Source organism: Cryptomeria japonica, chromosome 3, assembly GCF_030272615.1.
Source record: "Cryptomeria japonica chromosome 3, Sugi_1.0, whole genome shotgun sequence".
In the NCBI taxonomy this organism is placed as follows: domain Eukaryota; kingdom Viridiplantae; phylum Streptophyta; class Pinopsida; order Cupressales; family Cupressaceae; genus Cryptomeria; species Cryptomeria japonica.
In genome coordinates, this window is record NC_081407.1 from 150,791,400 (window position 1) to 150,806,233 (window position 14,834).

Here is a 14,834-nt window from a genome sequence, read left to right on the forward strand (position 1 = left end):
TAACTCGTAGACCTGTTCAGTCCGCAACTTGAGGTCCCGCTCCGCCACCATCTGGCGTTCCATCGCTGTTTTCACCATCAATGCGGCCTCCAAAACTTCCTTATCTTTTTGATCCACCTGCTCCAAAGCGCTACTTAGTCGGTTCTCCAACAAAGTCTTGTCTTCCTGCACTTCCTCCAACCGTGCCTCCAAGGCACCCCTAGCCGTCCTCTCTCCGGTTAACCCTGTTTCCAAGGCTGCTCGTTCTTCATCCCATGCGGTCGTCGCCCGGGCCAACTGCTCTTTGTGGAGTTCCTCCATCTGCTGGAGCCTAGTAACCAACTCATCGCGTGCCAACACGGCCTCCCTGTGCTAGGTCTCTGTATTGTTGGCAATATATTGCGTCCTCCGCAACTCATAGTAAGTTTCTCGGAAGGACTACTCTATTTGCCTCAACAATGCCCCTCTGCTCGTTTCACCAACCTGCTCCCGGAGGCCCCAATTCTCCAACATCTGCAAGGTCTCTGTGGTAGGCCATCCACCAGACTCGAAGCACTGAGTAAAGTGGGTCCTGCACTTGTCCCTCATGAACTCAAGTAGTCGCGCCAACTCCTCGTCCGCTTGGGCCTCACCCTGAGACTGTACCGAGGCTACTACCCATCTGGCTTCCACAGCCATATCCGCCAAAAACTGCTCTAATTCCCTATCGCCATCCCTGCTTAGAGATGCTACTATATCTTGCTCCTCCATAGCCTCGTGGGAAGTCTGAGGGAAACTCGAGGTGAACTCCTGCGTAGGGCTCAACATCAACTCGCGGATGGGTGAGTGATCCCTCGGTACACTCCTCGTAGGCTCTGGCGAACCATCTCTGACGAGGTCCACAACCTCGTGAGGACTCTGCTCACGCCTTGGAGAAAGGACTACTGTTCCAACGGGGCGCTATTGGTGCCAACTTGAACCGGCTCAGCCATGCATTCATGTCCTGCTAAGAAGGGCGATCACTCCCTCCAGAAAGTTCCGGTAGTATCGCCATCTCCCCAGCTGCTGTCCCTCCCTCTACTACTGTCGTGGGATGACTCTTGCCCACCACTAGAGGCTCTACCAGTGTCGCGGCCGTAGGTGGGGGGGGGCCATAATCACGAGTGTCCGGCCTTGCCCAAAACCAGGAATGGGTACTGCCATCACTACCGCACCTGGAGGAAGCAACATGGTACCTGCGGAAGTTGTTTGCTCATCTAGAGGCTGCGTGGCCGCCGCTGATGTTGCCCCCATGTTAGTCTCTCCATGTTGCCCACCCTGACCTACCATTTTGAAACTAATCTCTGTGGCAGAATCACTGGAGTCCTTCGCCTCCTCACTCGGGTCACTACTGCCAGACTCAGACTCTCTTGCCGACACTAAAATCACTACCTTCCTCTTCCGTTTCGTGCCAGAGTGGATATCTCCGCTTGGCGCCATGGTGTCCAGGTGCATCCAATAAAATATGGGGGGCTGTCCAGGGTGTACACGACCTTGTGGTGCCAAGTACTGGTCTTGGTCCGGTGAGCCCCGAAGGCGTACTGCATCCAGAAAGAGCCCGATAGCGTGGTAGGACATGTAGAAAGTCCTGTGTTGGAGAGTCATGAATTCCTCCATTCTGTCTGCTAATGCAGATGCCCAGTCATATACTATACCGTTATGGATGCCATTCACGAGCACCATCTGTGCCATGGCAATATCTGAAGCCCGACTTGCTCCCATCAACCGACTCTTCACTACATCCACCAGGCACCGCCATATTCTTTCTCTTAAAAACAACTTCTTCAGACCGCGACTCTTGCTTGCGTGCTGAAGGCTAGCAAGTTCTACTTGTGTGAGGTCATCGCGACACATCAGTTTCAGAAGTTTGTCTTTGAAGTCAGGGGCTATTTTCTGTGCCTTATCCACTTTCTTTCTGTGCATCCCCGGAATACCGTAAACTCTGGTAAATTCGGTCGAAGCAAACGATACTGTAAGCTGGTGGTGGTCGTAATCAAATACTGATTGCCACCTGTGCGAGTCGTAAGTACCAATCATGGCGCACAACACCACCTCGAAGTCCCTGATGCAAAAAATTGGCATCTGGATGGCCCACTGTACTTGTGCAAGTCGCAGTTGCGTCTTCAGAGGGTCATCATTCGGGGTCTCATTCCACCATCTCCTGCAATCTGTGCCAGTCAAACCCTCAAAAGTAATTGTGTCCATCGTCACGTCACTCTTTGCTGGAGTCTGCTGCACTTTGGAGTGTACCTTCTACCCTTTCTTTTGGTTGTTGTCAGCCATGCCGCCTCTTACCTTTACACTCGAAGGCAGAATCTGAACCACACTCTTGTTCCCTGAGGTTGACGATACTGCACCAGGTAACTGTCATAACTGCTTTTGCCAATTTTTCCCACTGGCGTCCATTAAATAATGCTTCCTTTGTCGTTTGTGCCCTCTTTTTTTGAAAAAAGAATAGGGTTAAAACAATAAGCACGTGCCTCTGTTGTAGCCGTACGGTAATGCTGTGTCCTTTCGTTGCCGTACCGTTAATATTCTGCTCCTGCGTGATGTGGCCCTCGTGCGGTTTGCTGCTATGTTGGTGCGGGTTGCGTGTGTGGGCTGGGCTGGCTGCATGTTTGTTTATGCCGCTATGTTTTGCGGGGCTTTATGTTGTTTGTGCGGGTCTTCACCGGATGGTGGTGTCCACCGTACGGTGGTCCCACCGTACGGTGATTCCACCGTGGCTTCCTCTTTTTATATTATTTTTTATTTTTTATTTTTTTTTGGTTTTTGAAATTTTGACCGTACGGTTAACTGCCGTATGGACCTGTACAACCGTACGGTTTTTTAAAAAAATAAAATTATTTCTTCTATAGGGTCTGAGATCAGTCGCTCGTTCATGGTACTGTTTAAATTTCGACCCATTGACGGCGTCTGGTATCTCCTTCCCGTCGAGCGTCCACAACTCAATCGCCTTGTTGGTATTGACCTCGCGTACCTTAAAGGGCCCTAGCCATCGCACTTTAAATTTTCCTGGTTTGATTTCGTTCCTCCCATTGAATTTCAACACTAACTGCCCAGGAGTAAACTTCATTCGCCGAAGATGCTTGTCATGCTAGACCTTCCGTCTTTGCTGGGCTACCTCTGTGGCCCATTGTGCCATCATTCTTTTTTCGTCCAACTTGCTTAAGGCATACAGTCTTTCCCTCAGGCTCTCCATATCCCCGAGTCTGTTCTCTACTGCAATGCGAAGGCTTGGCACCATGAATTCTGCTGGCACCACAGCTTCTTGCCCGTACATGAGTTGGAACGGAGTCTGACCCGTGGTCACCTTGTAAGTCATTCTGTAGGCCCATAGTACAGAGGGTAACTTCTCTTCCCAATCTTCCTTTTCTACTCTGCAGGATTTGTAAATTACCGATACCAATATTTTGTTCGTGGCCTCGACCTGCCCATTGGCACGTGGGTAGTACGGGCTCGATAATGAGTGAAAAATCTTAAAATCTGAGGTCAACAGCTGTATGACATGGTTCACGAAGTGCCCCCCTCGATCACTGGTCAACTGAATAGGTATACCATATCGCGTAATGATTTGTTCATAGATAAATTTAGCCGTGCTTACTGTGGAGTTATCCGGGAGAGCCCTCGCCTCCACCCACTTAGTCAAGTATTCTGTCGCAACCACAATGTAATGGCACCGTCGTGTGCGGCTAGCCTTAAGAGGCCCTACAAAGTCGAGTCCCCATCGTTCGAAGAGTTCCTGTGCATGCGACGGGTTGAGGGGCATGAAGTCCCGCTTCAGAGGTTTGCCCGCCCTTTGGCAAGTGTCACACCCCACGACCCACTCCCTGGCGTCGTGATGTACGGTTGGCCATCACAGTCCTGCCAGAAGCACCTTGCGGGTTGTAGTGTCTGGGCCCATATGTCCACTTGCGGGTCCTTCGTGTGCCTCCCTTAATACACTTACGACTTCTTCCTCCATGACACAACGCCTTAATACTCGGTCTGGCCCCATTTTGTAGAGTAAACCGTTGATGAGCGAAAAAGTCCTGCTCCTTAATACGAGCTTTCTCCATTCCCCTGGGGGCATACCCTCCGGAAATCGGGACGTCGACAGGTACTCTCTAATCTTCTTGTACCACGAAGGAAGTACGGATATTTGGAACAAGTGCACATCGGGAAAATCATCATTTACTCCCTCTGGAGGTTCCCCTGACTTAATCCGAGACAGCTGATCGATTATGACATGGCTTCGCCCCGGTCTTACCACAATTGTAAATGTGAACTCCTGTAGTAGCAATAGCCAACGACTTATCCTCCCCTAGATAATTGGCTTGTTTACCAAGTACATGAGTGCTTGGTGGTCTACGTAAAATGTGAATGTTGTAGCCAGTAGGTAATGACGGAATTTCTGTACGGCATAGACCATGCCGAGGGCTTCGCGTTCTTTTGTACTGTAGTTCTTTTCAGCCTTCGAGAGCAACTTGCTCGCAAAATAAACGGGGTGGTCCAACCCGTGTCCTCCTACCTGGGCTAATGTAGCCCCGATGGCATAATTTGAGGCATCCATGTGAACGTGGAATTCCTTATCCCAATTCGGGTATGCCAGTATGGGTGCTCCCATCAACCTCGTCTTCAGCTCTTCAAAGGCCTTGCTCTGTGGCTCTGTCCAGATGTATGGTTCCCCTTTCCATGTCAACCTATCCAACGGGTGGGACACCTCAGCGAAGTTCTTGATGAACCTCCTGTAGTACCCCACATGACCTAGGAAGGACTTTATCCCAGTGACGTCCGTAGGAGGTTCCATTTCTACTATTACCCGAATCTTGTCCGGGTCCGTTTTCAATCCTTATTTACACACAATGTGTCCAAGCAATCTTCCATGTGGTACCATGAATCTACATTTCTTCGGATTGAGGGCCAACCGTGCCCTTCGACATCTCTCTAGGCACTCCCCGAGGGTTTTTAGGTGGATGTCCTGTCCGTTGTAAATAGACCAATCGTCCAAGAAGGCTTTGAAGTTCCCCACCGACATCTTGTCGAAGATGTGCAAGATGATGCCCTGAAAGGTGGCGGGTGCATTGCATAGACCGAAGGGCATTCGCTTGTATGCATACACACCGTCCTCCACCACGAAGGTTGTTTTCAACTTATCTTCCTCCGCGATGGATATTTGGTTGTACCTAGAGAACCCATCCATGAAGGAATAGATTTCATGTCCAGCTACTTCCTCCAAGATGCTGTCAGTGAAGGTTATGGGAAACGGGTCTTTAATAGTGACAGCGTTCAGACACCGGAAGTCTACACAAATCTGGATCTGATTGGCCTCTTTCTTGAGGGAAATCACAATGGGAGACGCCCATTCGCTTGTCTGTACTTTGAAGATTATGCCCGCTTCCAACATCCGCTCAATTTCGTCGTTCACCTGTGCAGCATAATTCTTGTTCATACGGTAAGGTCGCTTCCTTACCGGTTGGGCTCCCGGTACCAATGTTATTCGGTGTACACATAACTCTGGGGGCATGCCCTTCAGGTCCTTGTACGTCCATGCAACGACATCCTTGTATTCAAGGAAAACTTTGAAGGCTGCAGCCTTCAGCACTGGATTCCAGTCATCTCCGACAAGGATGATCTTGGGGTCACTCGTCCCCCAAGATTTGTCTCCTTTAAATTGGCTTCCTGATATTTAATGGGCTCCCCCTTCAGGAATTGGTGTGCCGGCGTCTCATTCACCGAGGCCTCCCCTTCCTTGTACTCTCCATACTCTGGGGGAAATATATCTGGTTCTTCCTCAATGCTCAATACATTGCATGAGGGTGTAAATAGTTCATAATCTCCCATTTGCCAATGGAAGAGGCCATTCAAGGAGTCCCCGTCGTCCCCTGAGCATGCCTCCAGTTCTAACACCCCTTCGTCACTAGGCTCCATGCGGCGTCCGTCTCCACCCTCCCCCAACTAGTCTCCCTCAAATTCCGAGTCAGAGGAGGATGCTAACTCCTCACTCAACATCTGCGTACGTAGATCGATCACATACTTCCTCCCCACGTTTTCTAAGGAAAAAGTATTCCGCTTCCAGTTATGGTTCGCTTTTGCTGCAATGAGCCACCCACGCCCGAGAATGGCGTCATACCCTTTTTGCTTCAGGGGAATTACTACAAAATCCAACACGAATGGTTGCGTGCCAATCATCACCTACTGGCCCATGAGGGTACCAAGGGGTTTAATCCCGTGTTGATCTGCCCCTAGTAGGTTGAACGTGGGGGGCCACTACGTAGGCTTTCCCAGTTTTTTCCATGTCGCTTCTGGGAGCACATTTACTCCTGACCCTCCGTCCACAATAGTGTCTGTCAAGGTAGTCCCGAGTATGCCCATTTCTACCACTGCCGGTTGGCATCCGCTGTTGACTACCAACAACATGGGGTCGACCGTGGGGCTTAGGACCTCCCTTAACACGGGGTCGGCTGTGGGGCTCACAACCTCCCTCATTTTCACTTGTGGGGGTACGGAGTTTAAGATAGCCGTTTTTAATTGCGGCATGGTCTCAAGGAGGTCTTGAATCCTCACTGGTACCTCCATCTGCAATATTTGCCGTAAGATTTTCTCTTCTCCCCTCGTCCGTGGCGGACTTGCGGCCTCGTGGCTGTTCTGTTCTTGTGCGGCCATTTCCTTTGTGATCTCGTCTCTTGCTTCCCGCACTCTCTCGGTCTCCGTGTGGGGATTTGGGTATGCAGCCTTTTTGGCCTGTGCCCTTGTGATTGCCAACACTTCAGCCTTCGTGGGTTCTATGTTTAGAAGGTTTACACTAGGCTTCGGGCAATTTGCCTTCTCATGGTCGCCTGGCCCACACCATCGGCAGAGGTGCTGAGGGGTGGCTTCCTTTGTGCAATCGTGGGCGAAGTGTCCCAATTGATTGCAGGCCCTACACTGGATCATTGGCCGGCCCTTGGCGTCATACTGGATCCGATTTCCTGTTATTGTTATTGTTGTTATTTCTTCCGCCACCGCGTCTGTTATCCTGGTATCCTCCAGATGATGCCGTTGTGTTAGTTTGTTGGCCCGTACCCACAAGTGCGGATGTTGTGGCCTGCTCCGTGAACAACACCTGGTTCATTTGCGTACTTTGGGTCTTCATGTTGTATGGGCACTCCTTGGTGGAGTGTCCCATCACTTGGCAAATCTTGCAGAATGCCTTCTTCGGGCAAGTACCCTTTGTATGTCCCTCTTCTTTGCACTCAGTGCACCATATGTCCCCTTCGGTCCGACCAGTGCTTCTCATTGTTTTGAATTCCCTCCTCATTCGCTCCATGTCTTTCTAGAGCGCTTGCACCTTTTTGCCAGCCTCGCCATCGCTGCTTTCCTCGAAAGAGTCATCATCCTCGCACGAGCTATCCTTCTTTTTTTTCTTCGATGTCTTGGTCTCGCTCTCGAGATCCATCACTCTATTGTATGCATCTTCGTACGATGTCGGTGGGACAATTTTCATCTTTCGGAGGGAGTGTTTCAGTCCCTCCACGAACCATCTCTTTTTCAACCCATCCGCTGGTTGACTCTCCATTTTCCTCAACAGTTCCTTCGGCCGTCGACTATAGGCTCGGACAGTCTCGTTCTCGTTCTGTTTTGTGTCATAGATTTCGGTGACTATTTCGTTGTCGTCTCTCATGAGGCGAAACTCTATCCCGAACTCCTTCTTCAAGTCGGGCCATGTGCCGACTTTGGCCTTATCCATATCTGAGTACCAGTCTATGGCCACTCCCCTTAAGGTTGCTGGGAATTGTGTTACCCATTCGTCTTGGTCGGTAACACCGTTCGCTGACCATATGGTTTCGCACATGCGACAATGGCGGATGGGATCTTCCTTCTCGTCGCCATTGAACTTCGCCAGTTTTTGTTTACTCACCATTGATGGGGGTCGTCTCCCCGGAGGTGGTTGTGGGTGTGTCTGAGCCCCTGCGCCACTCCCTCCGGCGCCGGTGGTGTGTCCTGCGTGGGTGATTGGGGGTATGGTGTTTTGCCTGCCGTGTGTCGCACCTATAGCCCTACGGTTGTCCTCCCCTTCGTTCTCACCCACGCCCACTCCTGGCTCCCTTTGGTGATCCTCACTTCGTGGTGTAAGGGATAAGTTTCTAAACTGATCCCGAGTCTCTTCGACTAGATTCCTCCGTAACCTTGTTTCCTCCAGAAACTCTTCGTGGCTTGTCACCCTACGGTGTTCTGGCGACGCGTAGAAATTTCCCTCGGCTTCTACACCCTCCGTGACACCTCCTTGGTTCCCTTCGGGCCACCCTTCGACAGGTCGTCCTTCGGCAAGTTGCCTCAGCCTCCATCTACGTTCTACTTGTTGCTTCAGAATCAAGGCCCTTTGTGCGGCCTCCCACTCGTCCGTTTCTGCTTTCTTATTTCTATCTTTGTTTAATAGGTTGGGCATTAATTGCCGTACATTTCCATAAATAACAACACATAAAACCAGAACACTCCTTTATTAATTCATTTCATCAGATACAACTTGTGTCAATATTATGACACCTTTATTTGAATATAGAATGTTCCTTTATCCCTATGGGATTCAGGGTTCAATTCCTTCCCGGCCTCGTGCCATCCCGCTCCGCTTCCCGACGGCTGCTTTCTTCATACTGTTGGAGGATTTGTTGGCATCGCTCTTCCCGGGCAATCTCCTCCAGGTGAGCTTGTTGTGCCAACGATGCCTGTGCAAGCAACCGGGGGAGGTGGTTCATCAACCGATTTACTGTCGGGCTAACTTCCAGTGCTGTCCACACGGCACTTGGTGGGATTTCAGCCTCCGTGGCCTCTCGTCGGACGTAGGTCTCGATGGCTACCTGGAGCAGGATTGAAAATTCCCTCGTCGCAGTGTCTTCTCCGTTGTAGAGCTCTGTTTGCACGTCGTCGGCCTCTGGGTTTATCTCACCAACGGGTAGGCCCATCGTGTCCGTGCGCCATCCGCTTCTTCCGTTCCCGAGTATGTCTAGGCAATGACGCCAAATGTTTGCCCTCTCGGGTGAATAACTTAAGTACACAGATAAAGCACATAATGCAGAATAATAATGCCATAGATATCAGATCAAATATAAGAGATGTTATTCCATTCATCCTTGTGTGTCACAAGTTACATTCGGAAGTATATAAAAATACCGAGGGGTGCGAGCGCCAACCGTCGCACCGCAACTACCATCCCTCGGTTGCCACTAACCAAGAATTTTACAACTTACAACTTAATTAACTAGTTTTATTTGCTTACAATATTGCCGCTAACACCAATTGCATAGATAAATTAAATTTTTCCTTGTTCTGCAAATCAAAATTTTGAAGCATGCCCGCTAATGTAACAAATGACCAATATCCATTTTCATCCCTGCAAATCACAAGACTTTCAAGCCAAGTCTTTGCCATTTGACTTGAAGGATTTGCACAGGATAGGACTTCAAAGGATGAAACCATTTAAATCAATTGTTTTAAATAAATGTCTACAATGATATCCTAAGGGGGATGTAGAAAGCTTTAAGCACTTAATGTAACAAGTCCTCCTATGCTTATGCTTGTACACATGGATGTTGTTTTCTTGACTATACTTATTTAATATACTTCTGTGACAAACTTGTTGGATTGGTTGAAGAGTCCGGAATACTGAGAGGGGGGGTGAATCAATATTCCCACAGATCAAATAAAAACTTTTACCAAACTTAAACCTTCTGCTGATAAGGATCATGTTCATCAATTATGCATTACACACATGAAATAGTAAATGCAAAGTAATCGTGAAAATCACAGTCACACAAGGAACACTGGATTTTATATGTGGAAAACCCAAATGGGAAAAACCACAGAGAGGGTTAACTCTCAAGAGAATATAACTAGTTATATAGAGTTTTATAGAGGGGTGGCTCACTACCTGAATACAAAAACAGTTCACTACTGGAATGCTCACTGTTACAACAACGGCTTACAACCAGAATGCTCACTGCAAAAGAAAAGATTGAACTGAAAGGGATTGCATCTCCAAATGCATGAGATCAGTTCCAAGATTAAGCTCAAATCACAATTTGCAATCTCTACAACAGATCCGGTTAAAGATCTCTATACAACTGTCCTGCAGCAGGTTTGGTGAAGGACTACTGCAACACTAGCTACACTCTGACTCTGTCTTCGCTGTCTACAACTCACACTTTACACTCTGCTTCTTTGCTATCTTCGCTGCCATGACTCTTTCGCATACATACCTCATATGTTTCCTTGATCTCTCTCACATTTATTACATCATATCACATCACACGCTGCCATATATATACCAGGATAATGTGTTGGCCTAGCTCAACATGTTATCCAATAAAACCTTGATCAAGTCGGCCTTCGCAAGATATCAACATGCTTCCTTCTGCATAATCCATTGACCAATGCATATACCATGATTACCGGAATGGGACATGGTCATCCGGACCCATAGATATTGACACATTATAAGCATAACGTCTCCAATCTCTAAAATACAAATTCCACACATACCAAGAGTACCTCAACAACTGACACGACCAAAATAGCTGATACCGGGACATGTAACTAATACCAGGACCAGAGCAAGCACAATGCAAAATTCCGGAGATGAGGATCTTCTAAATATCACTCTATTGTAACAACTACATCTTATTACAACCAGTAGCTATATCAGAAGGCACATCACCAGCTCATAACAAAAAAGGTTACACATACAACATGCATACAACATCTGTCCATAACAAAGAACTGCACATGGTATTCGAACCAATCGGGATAACACAGAATTGCACATACTGTCCGGTCCACACCGGATAGCTAGTTTGACATCAATGACAACAATGTTCACACAAGTCTAACAAAACTTTGTCCTTTAGGTTTTGTCACAAACTCGCATGCATACTTGGTGGAAAGTTGAATTGCAATTGTTAGTCAATTCCGTTTGACTTAATCAAAATCCTAGCTGTTTAGAAGAAATATTCAATTGCAGCCAGTCGTAGTTTGGATACCAGACTGTCAGAACCTGCAGAGATATTTTTAATATTTACCCTTCAATCATTTTAAAGCTAAAATCCAAGATATCAATACAAAGCTTGATGGGAAAACCTCTCCCGTTGTTATTTTTAGGTTCTAGCTTTAAGGAGTTTCCTTGTACAAGAATATCTTTGGTTAAAGCATTAGGTAGAGAATTGAGCCTAATTTAATCATTCAATTATAGCTTAATACCAATTGTTTGGGCAAGATCCAAGGAATATTGCTAGCCGTGGGATCATGAATCAACATGTCTTCAATTATTAAGTGTCTTTTTCATCATGAATCAACTTAAGAGCCCTTGTGTTGAAAATGTATCATATAATCTCTCGAATTGAAAATTTTACGCTGACAGGTTCTTCTGCAAATGTTGCAACATTCATTTTTCGTAAGAATTATAAGGCGTCATATCCACCAACGTATGCCTTTGGATGTTTGAAATTTGATGTCGAATTCATTTTTTTCCGAGGCTTGCTTCTCCTGTAATCACAGAGACACAAGTTTCATTATTCTGTTAGGACATCCACTAGAATCAGTGCACTATTAGAATCCATGTTGTTTCTAACAACCACTTTTTTTTATTATCTGCTTTCAAACAAGGATTTAGATACATTTACAAAGAAATTCATTCCGTTTTTTCATAAAATTAGATTACAAGGTTGCAGTATGATAGCAGTATATCTAATTGTCTGCATAAAATGGGCTTGTTGATACCACTCTTTTAGACGATTCATAGTCTGGTTTGCCCCAAGAAGAAAGCCCATTTCACAATATGCTTTATAATCTTTTATTTTTCAGTATTTTTTTTACCTGGGAAGTGAACCACCTCATCATAACCCCTGAAGATCAAGGATTCACTGTTGTGATAAATGCCCCAACATGCCACTAGACCTTAGGCTGATGCATGTTTCAATCTAATTCTGATACCATTGTTAGGACCTGCTACGCAGAAAGCAAATGCACAGAACATAACGGAAATATATTAAAGAGCCAATTTCTGTATTGATTCAACAGTCTATGTACATCAAGTGCTTATAACATTAAATCCAGATACGACTATCCTGATGATACTAGAAAGGAAAGGTACACAATATATAATACCCGAAGGGGTGCGACCAATCGTCGCATCCAACTGCCCTTCGGGACGACCAACTAATTGACTGCCGTAACTCATTATTACCGACGACAACATAAACATAATATGACAACATAACATAATGATTATTCCCAGCAACATCATCCCCCCCAAGAAAAGAAGTCCACTTCAAGCGACTTAATACAAAACCAGAGATGATGTGCATACACTAAACATAATCAAGGTATAGAAGAAGAAGGAGGCGGAGGGGGCGTCCCTGAAGTAGCAGGTGGTAGGGCTGATGATGATGCTGGTGTCAATCGTGCGCGCAGATCATACACCTGTTGTGTCCGCACCTGTAGGTCCCGCTTAGCCACCTTCCTGTGCTCAATTGCAGACTTAACCATCCGGGCAGCTTCCAGGAGTTTTCCCTCCTTGGCATCCACCGTCTCTCGTGCCTGTACTAGACTAGTGGTCAGGGTCGCCTGTTCTGCCCTTGCGTCCTCCAACTCTGCAGCTAACCGTGCCTTCTCGACAGCAAACTGAGCCCTCTCGGCTTCCCACGCCGCCTCCTGGCGGTCCAAGTCTCTCTGCACGACGTCAACCTAGGTGGCCAACTCCTCCCAAGCTCTCTCCGCGGCCACCCTCGCAGTCAGATGTCTTGCAGATGTGGACTCCGTCCGACGAAGAGTGTGATACACTTCCCTGAAGGTTTGCTCAATCTGCCTCCTGAGGGACTCCACTCTACTCTCCACTAGTGGCGTGCTCACTGCCCATGCGGCCAACATCTCTGCCGTCTCAGTTTCTGGCCATCCACCTCTCTCAAAACAGGTAGCAAATGCCTGGGGACAACCCTCCCGCATAAACCTGAGCAGCCACTCCAACTCCTGAACGGTGCTATCGAGGCCCTCTGACTGAAGGGAAGCAATCATCTCTCGCCCTCGGCGGACCTCCTCCTGCAGATAACTCTGTACTAGTTCCTGAAAGTAAGTCTGTCCTCTGCCTATCATATCTTGGAGGTACGCCTCCACGTCTACCCGGCCTGCCTGCCTGCTCTCCATGTGGCTCTCTACCCTGCTCGACTGGCTGTCCACGTGGACCTCTGCTGTCTACTCTAGTGCCAACTCCTTGCCATGTACCTCCGTCGAGTGTGTCACATCCTTGGGAGAACCTTAGCTATCTAAGTCCACAACCTCTGCGTCTAAGTCCTCCCGAGGGTCACCGCGCACAGGGGTATCCCGTGAGGGAGAAATGGTAGTAACCGTCCTAGGCGACATGGGTGTCATCTCGAACTCCCTGCTCAACCAACTGTCCTCCTCGAGGGCGTGTAGGATCCCCCCGCCTATTGCTCCTGTCACTGCCTGATCGTGCCCCTGCACTTTCCCTGTGGGCCTCGAATCACCTACTTCTTCTGACGAAACTATCTCTGTCCTCCCTTCCTCTGTCCCTGATGGCAGCCCCATTACTACTGGCGGCCTCCGCTCCCCAAAGGCCGGAATGGACGCAAAGCCACTCACAGATAGACTCAACTGTGTTGAGGCGGTCAACATGGGTGTGGCGAACAAGACTTGGGGTGGGGGTGTGGAGGCTGGTACGGCCTCGATTAAGCTTGCCCCACTATCTCCATCTGAGCCACTCGAGGCTTCTGAGGTGTCTTCCCGCCCGCTGTCAAAGTCGTCGGACTCGGACACATCCTGCGTTCGCCTCTTCTGCCTTGCCGTAGGTGTGAGCCCTACATCCATATGTCGCCAATAGAAGATGGGTGGCTCCCCTGGTGCCAGACTACCTTCCGGTTTGATGTCTACTTCGTCTTCCGGCAGCTGGGAACGCATAGCCTCCAAGAACAACCCAATGGCATAGTGCGGCATGTAGAAGGTGCGGTGGTGTAGAGTCATGAACTCACACATCCTGTCTGCAAGTACTGTAGCCCAATCGTACTGCACCCCATTCATAAGTCCATTCATCCAAATAATTTGAGGTAGGGCGATATCTGATGCTCGGCTGGACCCGGTGAGTCGGCTCTTCACTACATCCATGATACAGCGCCATGGCCCTTCGGCTACAAATGACTTCTTCATTCCCCTATTTTTTGTGGCGCTGGTCACAGAGGCCAGTTCAGCTGGTGTAAGGTTGCGGGAGACCATCTTCACCCAGTGTTCCTTCGTGTCCTTATTCATTTTCTTAGCCTTCAACTCTACTTCCCATTGCGGCCTGGTATGCCAAATACCCTCATAAAATCTGCTGCTGTGAAGGAAACCCTTAGCCTATGGTTGTCGTAGTCGAACGTGCTCGTTCTGGAGGTGGCGTCAAATACGTCGACCATCATTCGCAGCGGTACCTCAAATTTCTTTATGGGAAAAACTAGCATCTGGATAGCCCAATGAACTCCTGCTCGCTGTAAATGCTTTTTCACTTCGTGATCGATAGCATTCTCTTGCCACCACTTGCGGCACTCGGCTCCATTCACACCCTCGAACACAATCGTGTTGGTTGTAACCTTTCTCGTGGCTGTGGCTATCCTTGGCCTGTGTTTCTGTTTGCTGGCGCTGGTGCTTGTATTGGTGCCTCCTGCAACTTGAACGCCCGATGGTAAAACCCTCGTGGTCTTGTCCATGTCTGTCTGCAACTTTGCTCGCCAATGTCGTTTGCCCGCTGAATGCATTCCCTATAGGTTGCCTCCTTAATCTGCCAGCTGAGATATGGCTACCCGTAAAACTGTTACACCACTTCCCCTTCTCTACGGCAA

At 48.3% G+C, this 14,834-nt stretch overlaps 1 protein-coding gene across 1 annotated transcript in view; it reads left to right on the forward strand.

The window, feature by feature from the left end:
* Window positions 1–14,834, forward strand: part of LOC131874583 (uncharacterized) — a 95,158-nt gene that overhangs the window by 4,508 nt on the left and 75,816 nt on the right. The window lies entirely within an intron of this gene.